Source organism: Schistocerca americana, chromosome 7 (assembly GCF_021461395.2).
Source record: "Schistocerca americana isolate TAMUIC-IGC-003095 chromosome 7, iqSchAmer2.1, whole genome shotgun sequence".
Lineage (NCBI taxonomy): Eukaryota > Metazoa > Arthropoda > Insecta > Orthoptera > Acrididae > Schistocerca > Schistocerca americana.
In genome coordinates this window covers 227,823,714-227,840,757 of record NC_060125.1, presented here as the reverse complement: position 1 = coordinate 227,840,757, position 17,044 = coordinate 227,823,714, and positions in this window count along the sequence as shown.

Sequence of the window (17,044 nt, the reverse complement as noted above, 5' to 3'; positions counted from 1 at the left end):
AAAGGAGGGTATAAGATGAACATCAACAAAAGCAAAACGAGGATAATGGAATGTAGTTGAATTAAGTCGGGTGATGCTGAGGGAATTAGATTAGCAATTTAGACACTTAAAGTAGTAAAGGAGTTTTGCTATTTGTGGAGCAAAATAACTGATGATGGTCGAAGTAGAGAGGTTATAAAATGTAGACTGGCAATGGCAAGGAAAGCGTACCTGAAGAAGAAAAATTTGTTAACATCGAGTATAGATTTAAGTGTCAGGAAGTCGTTTCTGAAAGTATTTGTATGGAGTGTAGCCACGTATGGAAGTGAAACGTGGACGATAAATAGTTTAGACAAGAAGAGAATACAAGCTTTTGAAATGTGGTACTACAGAAGAATGCTTAAGATTAGATGGTAGATCACATAATTAATGAGGAGGTATTGAATAGAAATGGGGAGAAGAGGAGTTTGTGGCACAACATGACTAGAAGAAGGGATCGGTTGGTAGGACATGTTCTGAGGCATCAAGGGATCACCAATTTAGTTTTGGAGGGAAGTGTGGAGGGTAAAAATCGTAGAGGGAGACCAAGAGATGAATACACTAAGCAGATTCAGAAGGATGTAGGCTGCAGTAGGTACTGGGAGATGAAGAAGCTTGCACAGGATAGAGTAGCATGGAGAGCTGCATCAAACCAGTCTCAGGACTGAAGACCACAACAACAACAACAACAACAACAACATAGTAGTTTGATTACTGAAAAGTTTTGCAATAAGACATTAAAAATCTGTTGTAAGTAAATACATTTCCTCTTAAAAATTTAACATTGAAGCCAATAGAATAACTTTTTAATGCAACTTCTTTGAAGTCATTTATTTGTAGGAAAATGAGTTACATATCAGATGTGCTTGTAAAAAGTTGTATGACTGGCCTTGTTACAACTGATTCTACTGTGAGAATAATTGTATAGAAGCGTTAATAAAATGGAAAAGTTCAAGTAGTGTTTCATTTAAATGGTATGCATAAAGAATTCTGAAACCCGTAAACAATTTTGTAAGCAGGGCTATCATAAATCCCAGAATAAAACTGTGTCTACAATGACATCTGGATGGAATGGACAATGAGGAGAAGATAAATAAACTCACTTTTTAATAAAATCAATTTATAATTCGTGCTCTTACTTGTTGCCAAGGTTTGATGAAATATGCTGCAAGAAAAATCACAGGAGATACTAGTGAGGCTTGCTGAATGAAATAGCTTTAATAACTCTTAACATCCGACTTGGTAAGATTAGAAGTTGATTAGAATTTGTTACACTCCAAGGAGGAAGAGAGTTCAATAAGAAATTAAAAGCTTTTTTTTCTCAGCCAGTTTGAGTTGAAAACATGTAGAATTTGTTGTGGGACATCATGGAATATTCTTACTACAGGCTCTATTATTTCATGAAGTTCCAGAGGGTGGCAGCGTTACATGCAGCCTTCGAAATAGCATCTTTAATGGAGATGCATTCCAAACAGTAAGCTGGCATCTAAGTTCTTTTGGCGGAAAACCAGAACATCACAGATATTCATAGGCATTTGCAGAATGTCTGTGGAGACCTGCAAGTGAAAAAAGCATATTGAATAGCTGGGCGAGGTGTCTGTCATCATTGCAACAAGATTTCACAAACATGTTCAACATCTCATGTGCCTGATAGCTGCATACAGCTGTGACTCCCACAGCCTGGATCTCGCACCTTCCAACTTCCATCTGTTTGGCCCAAAGAAGGATGCACTCCACAGGAAGCAATATACGGATGATGGGGAGGTTATTAACACAGCAAGATATTGGTTCTGGCATTGACCATTAGAGTGGTACAATGGAGCATACTGGCCCTCCCAATAAGTTGGCATAAGGCCATCCCATTGAACAGAGATTACATTCAAAACAAGGGTTTTTCTGTACTGGTGTCCTGAACAAAACCAACCTGTTTTCAGAAAAAACCGTGTTCCATTACTTATTGAATGCCCCTGGTATTACAGGTCCCCTGTAACATCTGTCCAGATATTTTAAAGACGACATAATAATAAAGAGATAGGCCATTAGCTCAGAGTATCAGAAGGCTCTTTTCCCAGTTTCAAGGCAGAAATTATCTTGGTTTTCCTCTGTATTTCTGGAATACTGTTCTGCTTTAAATAGTTATTGTAGGATTCCATAAACTTTTTCGGCGTTGTTGGTTCAATTTTATTTATCTGCTCCGTTCAAATGTCAGCCAAGCCAACTGCTTTGGTATTCTTTTATTGTTGTATAGATTTTTGAAGCTCTTCTTTGCAAAACAGGGGTGAGAGTTAATGCATTTCTAGGTGTTCTCGCCTCTGTATCATGTAACATAGTCTGCTCACACAGCTGGCAATACACCACCTGCAAAGAAGGTATTTGAATGTGAATCCTGCTCTGGCAAATAGTTTAAAGGTGCACTGCTAAAGAATAAAACCATGTGTATACTATTTGCAGTATCAAATGAGCTTTTACTGTAGCATTTAGTTCAAGATATAAAGCTTTTCTATCCTCAGAGAAAATATCAGGAACACAGATTTTTAGAATTTTAATAGCTTAAATTTTCATTAAATGGACGAGTTACAGTTCCCTCTGCCACACACATGGATTGAACACCAAACTGTAAAGCACACAGCAGTAACCACAATAATATGTGACATTATTTTTATAAAAATGTACTAATACTGTGGCTGACATACTATCACATCATGACCACACTAAAGTCCAAACCTGAAAGCAGGGTTGCCACTGAAATGCAATACTTAGGACTGGAAACACATTTCTTACAAACACAAATGTACAGCCAGAACATAACCGACCTCCTGGATGAAGAGTGCAGCTTTATACAAACATCAAATATTCTCAACATGAGATACTTCAAGAACCATCCAGAAGTAATAAATAACAAAAAATCGGTGGTGCCAGACAGCAACCCTGGGCCGTAGGATACACTGCATTACAGCTTGTGACATTCACTCCTGGAGAAACAGTGTCCTATTTCAGAAATTGTCATTGGATGTGACTACAGCACCATCAATCTAGATCTGGTCAATGGTCCTCTGTGTGGTGGAGCTATTGAATCATCACGTTTTGCACTTGTTGTTACAATCTCTCCATTATGATGAGCATTGAAGGTAGCCCTTCCCATCAAAGCTTTGCCATCAGCAAGTGGGTCTTCAGTTTCCTTGAACCTCCCACTATCAGTCTGTGCCTCTGGACACTAGTAGGGCTTCATACACATAGGACATGGATGATGTCTCTGTGCTTCAGTCTTCCTGTTGAAGGCTCATAATTCTCAACTTCATACATGACATCCGACAACCAACAAAGACAACAGAGCACAAAGTAGCACTTTAGTAGCTTTTCCATTAGTCCTCTTTCTGCACAGGCATATCTCAGTGGCTGGTGTTTACAGTGCTCTCAGTCTCCCTCCTGAGTGTCCAGGGTCAATAAGCAAGGCAGCTGCCTTGTTTCTTAGGTCCTGGTGATGAGGTGTTTCAAGTAGTCATCCACAATATCATCCAGTTGAAAAGGAAACAGTGTATCTATTGTCATTTCAGTATTGCAATTGCATCCAAGGAGCAGAAGCAATGGTGTGAAGTCTGAAGTATCTTGCTTTGCAATGTTGTATGGAAAATGTCATGGCGAGCAGTATTATCTCCCCATCTCAGTGTCTGACATGAACCTACATCAAGAGCGAATCTGCCAAAGTATTATTCAGGCATTCTGTGAGTCCATTTGCCATACTACAGGTAATGTTGCAACATGAAATTACCTCTGATACTAGTATCAGAGCACATCACAGAGGGTGCTCCATGGTTGAAAATTATGAACTTTGCTATTTCCCTTCTTCCCTCTGTTTGGCAGCAATATTATTTAATGCAGCAGAGACTGAGATTTCATCCATGCCCCTGTATTCTGCCAAAGTATCTAATGAAATGCAGTTGGTGTCATGTTTGTGTCTGCTTTTACATGCCACTGTGATATCATACTCCTGTAGCCTCTGCACCCATTTCACCAGGTGATCCGACAGATCCTTCAGGCTAGTCAAGCCAGCACAGAAAATAATGGTTTGTAACTAAGGTGGATGGTTTGCTAAATAAAAATGGCTGGAAACTGTTGATGGCCCAAACAAATGCGACTTAGAAAACACCCTGGTAGTATAAGCTATGACCTTTTCAACATCTTCCTGGATTTGTCTAGAACTGCACCTATTCCATAGCTGCTAGCATTGGTGTGAAGGTCTGCCTTGGCATTCTCATCATGTGGTGATACTAGCCTGGGGAAGATGTTAGTGCCTCCTTAACACTAGAACAGTGAAAGAGGACTAAATTACCTATGTCATTCTTTTTTCTTCAGTTTCATATCCAACTTTTTACTGCATTTATGAAATCACATAGCTTTTCCTAAATTTTCTCTCCTCTTTACAATGATGTATGAGGATTTATAAAATATTGATATTTTCTTGGACATTTCATTCGATATACCTAGAACAGTGGAAGGAGTAAATCTGCCACCACTGCAATTTCTCTTCTGGATATACCTACATAATCCAACAATGAAGCTGCACATATCAGTAATCATGCAGAGTTGTTGCTGCTCATTGTTCTGTCTTGCCACATACATGTTTCAATCTGCCACAGTTTGTATATCATGTCATTTGGGTAATATTCTTTGGCCATAAAAGATGTTTTCGAACATGTCTCATCAGCGTGGACTTTCTGATGAAAAACTTTTACATCTCTTAGAGAATTCCAATGTTGAATCAGAAAGTGACTTCACTGATGATAATGATGATGATGAGGCGGATTCCGTACCAGAGACAAGTGAAGATAAAGACATTGTGGGCGAGGAGAAGTCAGTGGAGGAGGGTTCAGATGTTGAGCTACGTCAGTCCTCATCTCATACATCACAGCAGACCCATTTGAAAGCCTCTACAAAGAAGGTCACTAGTGATGGAATCGAGTGGGAGATGGCCGAAGTTCCATCTTCTGGAATAAGGTCAGCTGTGAATTTTCTAAACGAGACAGGAAGTCGCAACTTATGCTTGCCAACGAGTAGATGACTCTGTCATCAGTGCTTTCCTTCTTATTTTTGATGAAGAAATACACAGAATCAAATGCTCAAAAAGTACTGATTGTGTACTGGCGTAAGCTGTCGCCAGCACAATGGGTGGCAAAGAGGTTGTGAGAAGATTGACAGAGGCCAATGACAGAAGCGCAAGAAATGCGCCGCCAATGCCCTTTCGGCCACCAGTATTTAGATCACCGCCACGGACCAGAGGGCCCAGTCAGACATAAAGTGAGTCAATGAATCAAGTCATCAGCTGCAGCCCAGTGGGAGTCGCAGTCACACATATGTTTGTAAGCACTTTGTATGTATCAAAACATGTGGTGTGTATTAGAAATCCATTCTGTGACAAATCTGAAGTGTTCAGTGAGAAAAATGTACGTGTGCAACGATAAGAATGCAGTGGGAATGTTTTCACATCTGTTGGATGAAAACTATGAAAACAAACGCTCCAAATGGACGTTTCACATAAGTCACATCCGATGCAAATCTGTAACGCAACCATCTGTGTGACGTGCTTATAATTATGTATTATTTATATTTTAGGACAATTAATCTGTAAAAAAATGCACCACATGTTGTAATGAAGGCATGAAAACCATTTGAAGATGAATCGTAATGATTCGAAACTGGTAACAGTACAGTTTGAATAAAGGAACTGAAAATAAATTTGTGGCTGACTGCTATCTCAACACCGTCAACATTTGTCTTCAAATAACAGCCATGGTCTCCAACCATGTCATCATATGACAAAATTGTAGTCACAATTAGCTCAGCCTCTACCTCAGACAGGCAGCACACAGAGACCAGAGAAGTGTACACAGTGGACTTCTACTTCACCAGCAGTGAAGCTAACGTGGACTATTACAGAGGGCTTGTACCACAACAAGATAAGTAATTTTCTGTTCTGATAAATATAGAACACAGTTAATACATGCATGCAGTTGTGTTATAGAAAGAGGATTCCCATGGTACAAGCCTACAATGACAACGAGACAACACAAAAGTTTGGACTGTATCACTTGAGAAATTTGAAAAATTGATAGTGACATATATGTTCATGGTGTCATTTGCACAAAAGATATGTCTTTGGATGATCCTTGGTCGCATTCTTGGGGGCTTAGTTTCATCAAAGATGTTAGGAAAAGGGATAGATTTTAAGAGCTTCTCAGATTTCTCCATTTTGATCAAACATCAACCTTAGCTCAACAACCACTAGCCAATACCCCCAATTGGAGTATCTAGTGAATGGTGATGGACTGTGTCCTGATCCACAGAAAAAAATGCAATCACAGATTTCCTGATTCCAATGCACATTCACGATGTGAGAAGTTCTCTCAGAATGTGCTCATACTACCAACGTCTCACAACAGACTTCTGCATCAGGGCACGTATCTTGCAAGAACTACTGCAAGGGAACATCAGATTTTTCTGGAGGAAGGTGTAAGAAAGATCTTCTCTTTCCTTACACCTAGGACAGTGGAGTTTTTGACATTCCTAAACAGAAGAAAGCAGTCAGTTTGACCCTATATAAAACATTTTCATACTTGACTTAAATGAGTACTTAATTTTAGCGTACATTAATCAATCCCTACCTTTATGAGAGTTTTAAGATAATTATTTAACATTATGATAAACACCTCACTTATCTTACTGATTTATCGTTGCTCATGTTAATAAGTTTTGTAAGCTGTGGACTTTTGTATATTAAACAATGTAACAATATTATGGAAAAGGAAAGTTGCCACTAGCCATGTAGTGGAGGTGCTGGGTCACAGATAGGCACAACAAAAAAGACTGTCACAAATAAATTCTTTGACTTATAATTGATGGCAGTCTCTGTGATAACTAGGATAAAATAGGTTTAGGTTACAAAACTTATTAGTAATGGAAGTGTTTGTGACAAGATGGTAGTTTTGGGCTTGGGGCCAGTGACACTATCATACAGCAGTTGGAATAAAAATGCATTGCCAATTCATTCCACTTAACAGGTGGTACACACACCTGGTGAGTGGCACACAGGTGGTGATTTAGGGTGGGAGATGCTGCTTGATCAGCTGCTATCCCATGTGGACAAAGTTACGGGTATAAGCTAGTTGCACTATGTGATCAAAACTATCCGGACACCACCAAAAACATACGTTTTTCATATTAGGTGCATTGTACTGTACTGCCACCTACAGCCAGGTACTGCATATCAGCGACCTCAGCAGTCATTAGAGATCGTGAGAGAGCAGAATGGGGCACTCTGCAGAGCTCGTGGACTTCGATCGTGGTCAAGTGATTGGGTGTCACTTGTGTCATACGTCTGTGAGATTTACACACTCCTAAATATCCCTAGGTCCACTGTTTCCGACGTGATAGTGAAGTGGAAACATGAAGGGACACGTACAGCACAAAAACGTACAGGCCTACCTCATGTGTTGACTGACAGAGATCACCGACAGTTGAAGAGGGTCATAATGTGTAATAGACAGACATCTATCCCGACCATCACACAGGAATTCCAAACTGCATCAGGATCCACTGCAAGTACTATGACAGTTAGGCGGGAGGTGAGAAAACTTGGATTCCATGGTCGAGAGGCTGCTCATAAGCCACACATCACACCGGTAAATGCCAAACGACGCCTCACTTCATGTAAGGAGCATAAACATTGGACGATTGAACAGGGGGAAAATGTGGTGTGGAGTGACAAATCATGTTACACAAGCATGGCGATCTGATGGCGGAATGTGGGTATGGCGAATGCCCAGTGAACGTCATCTGCCAGTGTGTGTAGTGCCAACAGTAAAATTTGGAGGCAGTGGTGTTATGGTATGATCATGCTTTTCATGGAGGGGGCTTGCACCCCTTGTTGTTTTGTATGGCACTGTCACAGCAAAGGCCTACATTGATGTTTTAAGCACCTTCTTGCTTCCCACTGTTGAAGAGCAATTCGGGGATGGTGACTGCATCTTTAAACATGATCGAGCACCTGTTCATAATGCCCGGCCTGTGGTGGAGTGGTTACATGACAATAACATCAATGTAATATACTGACCTGCACAGACTTCCTGACCTGAAACCTATAGAACACTTTTGAGATGTTTTTGAACGCCGACTTCGTGCCAGGCCTCACCGACTGACATTGATACCTCTCCTCAATGCAGCACTCCGTTAAGAATGGGCTGCCATTCCCCAAGAAACCTTCCAGCACCTGATTGAACATATGCCTGCAAGAGTGGAAGCTGTCATAAAGGCTGTGTGTGGGCCAACACCATACGGAATTCCAGCATTACCGATAGAGGGTGCCACGAACTTGTAAGTCATTTTCAGCCAGGTGACCGGATACTTTTGATCACATAGTGTATTTCTGACTACACAAGCAACCACTGCTTGTGACTGTTGCTTTTTCAAGAGACGTGTGAAGTGTTTTCCGCACTTCCAGGCTACTGCACTGTAGTTCTGTGTCCTGTAGTCAGGTTGTCTCACAGTATTTGAATTTAATTTCTAACAAATGTTTACATCTTACCATTAGAAGAGTAATGGACATGCCTTTGTATTTGTTGTGCTCTTGTGGAAATAATGTTGCTGACATAGCTTTAATTAAAGATGAAAATTATTGTCTTTGATTAAAATTTCAAATTCAGATATCTTGAGGCCATCATACCACTTTACTGTTAGCTTGTGTTAATTACCATGAGCCCTCTGCTTTTATGTATGCATGCATGGTAAAGTACAAGTTTTAATTACTAATGTTCGCATCAAGCTGGCCACAAAAGAATGGATGACAACAAGTGTAAGCAAAAAATTGTGTCCGAATCCATAGTATTTAACGCAGATAGACAAATAAGTATTTTTTAATACTGTACAACAGTTAAATACTTTGGTTTGCCACAAATCAATTGCCATTGTAAAAGAATATATCTGATGTCATTTTGAATCAAAATATGCTGATCTGGCGAAGTTGGATGATAACGAGAGGAAAATCAAGGTGTCAGATTAACCAAAATCTTTGTCTAGTCAACACCAATTTTTCAAGAAAGGAATGACATAGAATGAAGTGGCTACAAAAGTAAGCTTCTTAATTTCTAAAGAAACTGGTGCTGCTGGAAAACCTCTCATGGAAGGCAATTTCTTAATAATGTGCATGGCGATCGCTGTATCAGAACTACTTCTAGTCATTATGACCACTGCCCATCGTGAGACTGAATGCCACCCACCTGGTGCCGTTGTGAGCATGGCTCGGAAATGAAAGTATACAAACAGAGCAAAGGTGAATGGGGTATTGCTTTTGCGATGATATAAGCTGCAAATTGAGAAATCCATCAGCATAAGCGATGCTGGGAACAGGCATCACGGAAAAGGTAAAACTGGTCGCCAGTTGCGTGCTACTGTTGCGAGCACCTTGGGAAAGTGGCTGAAGAACTGTGAAACAACGAGTAGTCCACCAGGTGTGGACGTCCACACCTCATCATAGGGCATGGAGATTGGCAGCTTGTCTGCTCTGTAAAACAGGATAGGCGGCGATCTGTGACAGATCTAACAGAGTACAGTGGTGGTGCAGGCACAAGCATTTTGGATCTCTACTGTTCAGTGCAAATTGTTTGGGCTCCCCTGCATACGACTCCTACATGCTGCCATGTTGGCCTAAGAAAACCATCAATTATGATTTCAGTGAGCATAGGATCTTCAAGATTGGACTGTGGATCAGTGGTCATATACCACTTGGTCAGATGAATCATGTTTCTTGTTACACCAGGTTGAGGATCGTGTACGGATATGCCATGATCCAGGTGAATGACTGCTTGAAACTTGCAATATGCCACAGGCACAGGCAGGTGGGGACAGAATTATGCTATGAGGGACATTCACTTGGTCGCCCATGGGACCTATGGTAGTAATGGAAGGCACAATGACTGTGGTGGACTACATGAACAATATTGTGGACAATCATGCTTATGTCTTCCCTGATAGCAATGGACTCTTGTAGCGGTGTAAATGTCTATGTCACAAAGCCGGAATCATGCTACAGTGGTTTGAGAAGCATAATAGTGAACTCATGCTGATGCCTTGGCCATAAATTTGGCTGATCTGTACCTGATGGAAATCAAGTGAAACACTATCAAGCAACAGTTTCTCTCCCACAAGCAACTGGTTTATAATTTACAGGAATTGCATGACCTGTGTATAGACATCTGGTGCCACATATCTCCAGAAACTTACCAAGAATTTGTCGAATGTATGCCATGTAGAAGTGCTGCTGTATTGCAATCCAAAGGTAGCTCCGCTCAACATGCAATTAAGCAGGTGGTCATAATGTTTCGGCTCATTAGTATATTTCCAGAAAAAAAATCAAGTTTTGAGAAGCTTGTCCAGAATATATGTCAAAGAAGCATGCATACACTGCCAACCTTCAAAACCAGTTAAGAAAGAATGCTGAAGAATACATATACCAACATAAATGATACTGATCAGCTTTTAGTTTTCACTCATGGTGTTGATAAAAATTTCAGTATCATAGAAGAATTGGTAGGATTGTGTTCCATGAAAGGGTGAGCACCCGATGGAGACATCTCTAACGAAGTGAAAGAATGTGTCACACAGAAACTGGGTTCGACTTTTGAAAATATTGTGGCCATTTGCACCGATGGAGCACCTTCTATCTGTAGAAAGACAATTGGTGCAGTATCACTACTGGAAGAATATGCCGGAAAAAGAATAAGCAAATTCCACTGTATGGTTCAACAACAAGTGTTACGTAGCAAAGTTCTGGGAGCTGACCATATGCCAACTATGGTTCCTGTTATCAACTACACCTGATCAAGAGGGCCTTAAAACCGAACATTTCACGGATTTCTTGAAGAACCACTGGGCAAGAAATTTGAGGATTTGCTGTATCATACAGAACTTCATTGGCTAAGTCATGGGAAAGTATTGCAGAACTTTTTTTGCACTAAGAAAGGAAATAATCGGCTTTATGAAAAACTATCCAAAGGATTTTCCTATTGAAAAATGACTTGTGTTTTCATCTGTTGGCTGCAGCACATGCTTTCAAAATGAAACTTACACTCTTCCAAAACCAATTGTTGAAAGCAGACATGACCCATTTTCCTACTAGCAAAACAATTTCTTCAGATTAACATGCTGTGCTAGGGAGGAAATTTTCTCACAACAATGATAACTTAATTGAAGAATTCGACAATATGTTTGCTCTGTCAAAAGAGGAGGACATCATGTTCAAGGGGGTTGAAGATCCTTTTTCTGTAATCCTAAAGGAGATCATAAAAATTCAGTGTTCTCCAATTAATAAAACCAAGCAAGAGAATGTGGTCTTCTTGTTTTCTATAAACGCTTGGTCAAAAATAAATTTAATAACCTAAGAGACACAGCAATAAAAACATTCAGTATGTGTGGCAGAATTTACATGTATGAATGAACTAAAATAAAAGCAAATTGCACACTTGTTTAGCTGATGAACATTTAGGACACATACTAAGAACTTCAATGTCAAGTATGACTCCAGACTTTGAAAAACTTATAGCTGACATGCAATGCTATGTCTCACATTACACCTTTGTTTCAGTTTATCATCTTTTTATACTATTTTCATAAATAATTGTTTGCCATAAAAGTATGCTATTAAAACTGTCATTCCTCCCTGTCTTTAAAAAAGTTTTTTTTTTAATAATAATATTTTGTAGATCAAGTATTTATTCTCAAGAGTTCGAAAAGAATTTTTTTGTAGTTTTACAAAGTTTAATATTTCAGGTTGCTGTTTATGTTACATAGTCTACATCTGTACAGTACGTCAGCTATTTCTATGTCACAGTTCAATGAAAATATATAATAAAGTAATAATTGATAACCGGAATAATGATTAATTTTTGTTAATTTTAAAAGACTATATTCAACACAATTGACCAAGAAGTCTACAGTGACCCGCACTTCGGATTCTAGTTTTGATTTGGCCCCGGACTACTTTTGAGTTGTGTAGCACCACTTTACAAAGCCTTTAGAGGACTGGTGCAGTTTGGTTAGTCTGCCCCACCTTCCAGTAAGAGGTGTTTCACTTCTAATAATATCACTTTATTGAGTTGTTAAAGTGTACATCAGACCATTTTAACAAGACATTTCGAGATTTATACTGCTGAACCACTGTGGACAAACCCCTCTTCACCCCTGTATTTAGTTGGTGGTCACAATCTTGACAAACAATTTTTTAAGAGCAGCAACATCCATTTGCCTTAGAGTAACTTCAAGAACAGCCTAATACGTTTTATAATAGCTTCCCACTCCTTAAAAACTTAGTTTATTTTTTACACTAACTACTGCTCAAAAGCTGCTGTTAGTCAGAAAAAGAAATAAAAACATATGCATGTGGGGTATTTATTGGAAACACACACGTTGGACAAAATTATATGAAATGTCTGGTACAAACGATTCATTTCTACACCTACATCAGTTATGTACTGACATTATGTTGTTTCCTCTTTGTATGATCTCATCTTTGGAAAAAATTCTGAGCTGCCTGTAGGGCTGTGATCTTTATTGATCACTTTTTAAAAGTTATTTGCTTGCATTTGGCATACATGGGTTACCATCAAATCATCACATCAGATCTAGTTTATCCATTTAGTGGTAACATTCGGCACATCGTGACAACCTCTTATGACTAAACACAACAGTGGAAGAAAATCTGAACTTACTAAAAGGGACAAAATGACAGGACTGTTGCCTTTACAAAGAATAGTACTGGCATAGAAAGTAACTTCCAAGGTTTAAAATGTACTAGCAAACAGTATCAATTATGTGTCAAGGCACCTGAATACACCAGTCAGGATGGAGTTGCTATTGCCAAAACACTTGTAATCAGCATGAAATCGAGGAACAGAAAAGTGGAATATTGAGCAATCAAAACATGTAATGTCATCCAACTAACGAACTTTCACAGTGAGTCCTACAACAGTGTGTGTTTACTTTTTATTGCCACTGGCACTAATAGGTCCCACTTCTTTTGATAACGGTTTATTCCAACTGCACTTATATTCCCCACATCCTGGGGTAATTGTACATATAAGTACAGTACATCTGTATTTTCAGCTGGAAACATTCCACTGCCTTCTAAATCTCATGTGCTCTTCAAGAAGTATGTTTGTGTGTCCTTTGGTGACAGCTCAAGATCTGCTTTGGAGAAATCATTTATTGTGAAACTTCCTGGCAGATTAAAACAGTGTGCCGGACCGAGACTCGAACTCAAACTCTTCATACTTATTATGTTTACTACTGTACAACCATTAGCAGTTTTCATTTACTAGCTCAGGTACAATTCTTAGGTCCTATTTTCAATCTAATGCATCTTTAGCTTTTATTTAAGAAATAAGCCGAACACCATAGTACTCTTAGAGTACCATCTGGGCATGTGCGCATTTTTCGTGTATTATTAGAGTAGTTTGTTGCTTTGTTTTGTGTTATATTTTACTAGCTTTGTCTATCTAGTTGTATTTATTTTCAGTTCAGTGACACCATACATGAATATATAGAGCGGTCAAAGACATCATTCATCTTAGCCATAGGACACCACTCATCTACACCATGGATGTGAACACTAAATCACCATTATGGTTCATCTCAGTGCACAATGAAAGAGGCATTGTAGGAAGCCATATTGGAACTAAATGTGAAGGTGGCAAAAAGAAGTGAAAAATCCACTCACATATGAAGGGAGGGCTTGTGCACAGCCCAATATAGACAACACAGTAGCTAATGAACATGTGGACAGAAAGATCAGAACCTGGAAAGTTGAAAGAGGCCTCACCATGAGTGACCACATCATTGAAAACTTCAAAGCTGACTCTGTAATGATGGTGCATTAAACACATTAAAGACTGGAACCATCTGTGGAGTATTTTCCACTGTTCGGACCCAGTGGAAGTAGATGGCAACAGACACAAAAGGCCAAGAACTCATCACTGTAATACAAGACACTACAAAAGGACCAATATCAGTCATAAGACAAATGGACTGGAGTTCACAAGTACCATGGAAGGAGGGTCCCCAGAGACTGACAACAGAAGTCACAGGGGGCAACGAGATTTTACCTGAAAGGTTGCACTACAGAAGAAAGAATTTGCAAACTGGCCAGATACAGCACTCTGAAGCAGCAATTTAAAAGTCGCCTATGGTATGCATGAACAGAGAGCTGGAACTGATTTGTGGCACATAACATACGTCAATCCTTGGGGCATGTTATATAGAATCATCTGCCGAAAGATAAAATCTCTGTATGTGTTATCAACTCCAAATGCCCAGATGACAGCATGAAAAACTGGCGCCAATCTGCACAGTTACTGATGGACGCTTTCCAGACGATATTGCAAAAAATGTATTTGGCGGACACAGGATTGCAGAACTAAAGTTGGGAAGCATACTGTGGAGACAGGGTAGTTTGTTCATTTTCTGAAGAGAAGATGAGGAAAGAAATCACCTGGTGCTGAAGACACCCCAGCTTAAGTTCTACAAGCCCTTCATATGCATTTAAGTTTATGTTTATGCCAACTCTACAATGTGTTTGATTATCTTGAAACAGGGTGAAGACAAGGATTCCTTAGCTCCAAAGTCCTAGAGACCAATTTGCCTTCTCAACATCTTAGTGAAAGTTCTGGAGAAGCTGCTATGCAGTAGACTACAGTAGAAAACACTACTTCACGGAATGAACTCGCAACACTATGGTTTCAGAAGTGAGAAGACAACAGAGGACGATGTAAATGAGGCGATAAGACTTCTGAAAAAAGATGTGCTTCAGTGTGTTGTAGTCATAATAGTTGACATCACTGGGGCGTTCGATTACTTATGGTGGCCAGCACTTTTTGACCACATAATGGACTTAGGTTAGGTTAGGTTAGGTTACACTGCTCATGAGCATCATACAACTGCTTTAAGAACTACTGTGAAAACAGAGCAACAGGGTCATGCCTTGAGACGCTAATGAAAGGAATTTCGAAAGGCTGACCACAGGCACTGTTTTCTGGGATCTAGTACTTGAGTCAGTATTTCAGGTGTATGCCAACAACCTGATTAGCATTCTGAACAGAAGTTCCAGAAGCAACCTGGAAGATGTATGTAACATAATCCTTCAACAATTACATCAATGGTGCCAAGATGTCAACATTGTCTGTTGTGCCTGGAAAGATCATATACATGCTCTTAAAAGGGAATCTTTTAACAGACCTGACAATGAAATTAAGTGACAGATCCAAAGGAGAAAGCCTGTCACCAAATACTTAGGAGTCTTCTTGGATGAAAGACAAAATTATAATGCACATATTGAAGAAACAAGCAACAAAACCGGGTATATTATGAGCAAAATTATTAGTCTCGCCAGTTAAGATTACAAGATGCAAACATAAGAACATATCATAATGCTATTTTAACTGTGACCATGGGATACTGTGCAAGAGCTTGGGTGTAACTACTTCTGCTCATAAAACCAGCATGGACAGTTAACATGGTGCGATGTGGAATTCTACTTTGGTTAGGAGTGGCTTTTGCACTGTGCCAGTTGACGTGTTGCAAGTAATACTTGGAATATGTCCATGCAATCAGATACAGAAAAAAGTGATGTATTGGCTGAAGAAAGAACAATATCCTGATTCTGACAGGAACTGAATCAGCATGGAAGAGTCAATGTCAAGAAGATACTGCAATGCAAGGCTGAATGGCACATCTTCGGCAACATTGCTGACGCTATTTCAAGAAAGGTTTGGATAGTATGTTATCTTATAAATCAACATCAGTCTACTGCACTACAAGAGGTTGCACCAGAAGACTGAGAAGCAATACAGAGAAGTCAGCTGAAGTCAATAGCTGCGGCAGAAGAACAGGCAACATCTCATACCCATCTATCATAACAATACCCTAGAGAAAGGCAGCTGTGGACAGTTTCTTGGCAGCCAATGAACTAGAACCAAGATGATGTGGGTTGCCACGCGGCTATGCTCCTTACCAGCAACAATGATACTTCCTCTGAACATGGGAATCGTCCCCTGCAACTAGGGAGCCAACAAACAAGAGAGGCAGATGCAATCCCAACACCTTCCTCAGTGGCCAAGGAACTGGCAGCAAATGCCTGTGAACCATGAGGCAATGGAGTTCGTTGTGGAACGTGACAGCCAAGAACTGATGAACAATTGTAATAGTAGTAGACATAGATGCAATGGTAGGTGCAGTATTTAACTGTGACCATTTATTTTTATTATTGTAAATAATAGAAATAATTATTGTGTAGGTAGTAATGTATGCAGCATAACTTGTCTAAGAAAAATACAGCCTCAGTTTAAATTATAGGTAACAGGCTACAATGGAATGGGATGAATGAATTAATGAATGAATAAATAAATAAATAAATAAATAAATATCTAGTTCTATAAATGTAAAGCTGCTTTTAGTGTTAGCATGGTTCTCATTGTTATAAATGTTTCACAGAAGTATCACTTTTCGTGTGTCGACAATACTTACCAATGAATAAATTGTTGCAGCTGTTCTCAAACATTTGTCAGGTGGTGGTGATATGGAAGTAGTGCATGGTGGTGGTGATGATGATGATGCAAATGACACTAACACTCCTGCAGATTTAGGTTCTGATAGGGTTTTTAAAAAATCTTTAGCTTTTGAAACAATTTTTGAAAGAGAGATGACAGAATAAGCACCAGTGGAGCTCGAAATCAGTGTACCTGAAACTGTAGAGAAATGTGGAACACAATAGATAAATGGTTGCTTGCATGAAAATGCTTGCAAAAGTAGAAAGGTGGCAGAGGCCGAAACCAAAATCAGTGGAGGAAGCATAGATGACTCAATCATTTTATTCTCTGGTAAAAATTCAATTAAACAACACAACCAAAAGAAGCAGTTAACTGTGGTGTACTGCAAACCACTCTTGCCTTTAATATTTATCAAGAGAGAAATGAATTTCTGGAGGGGT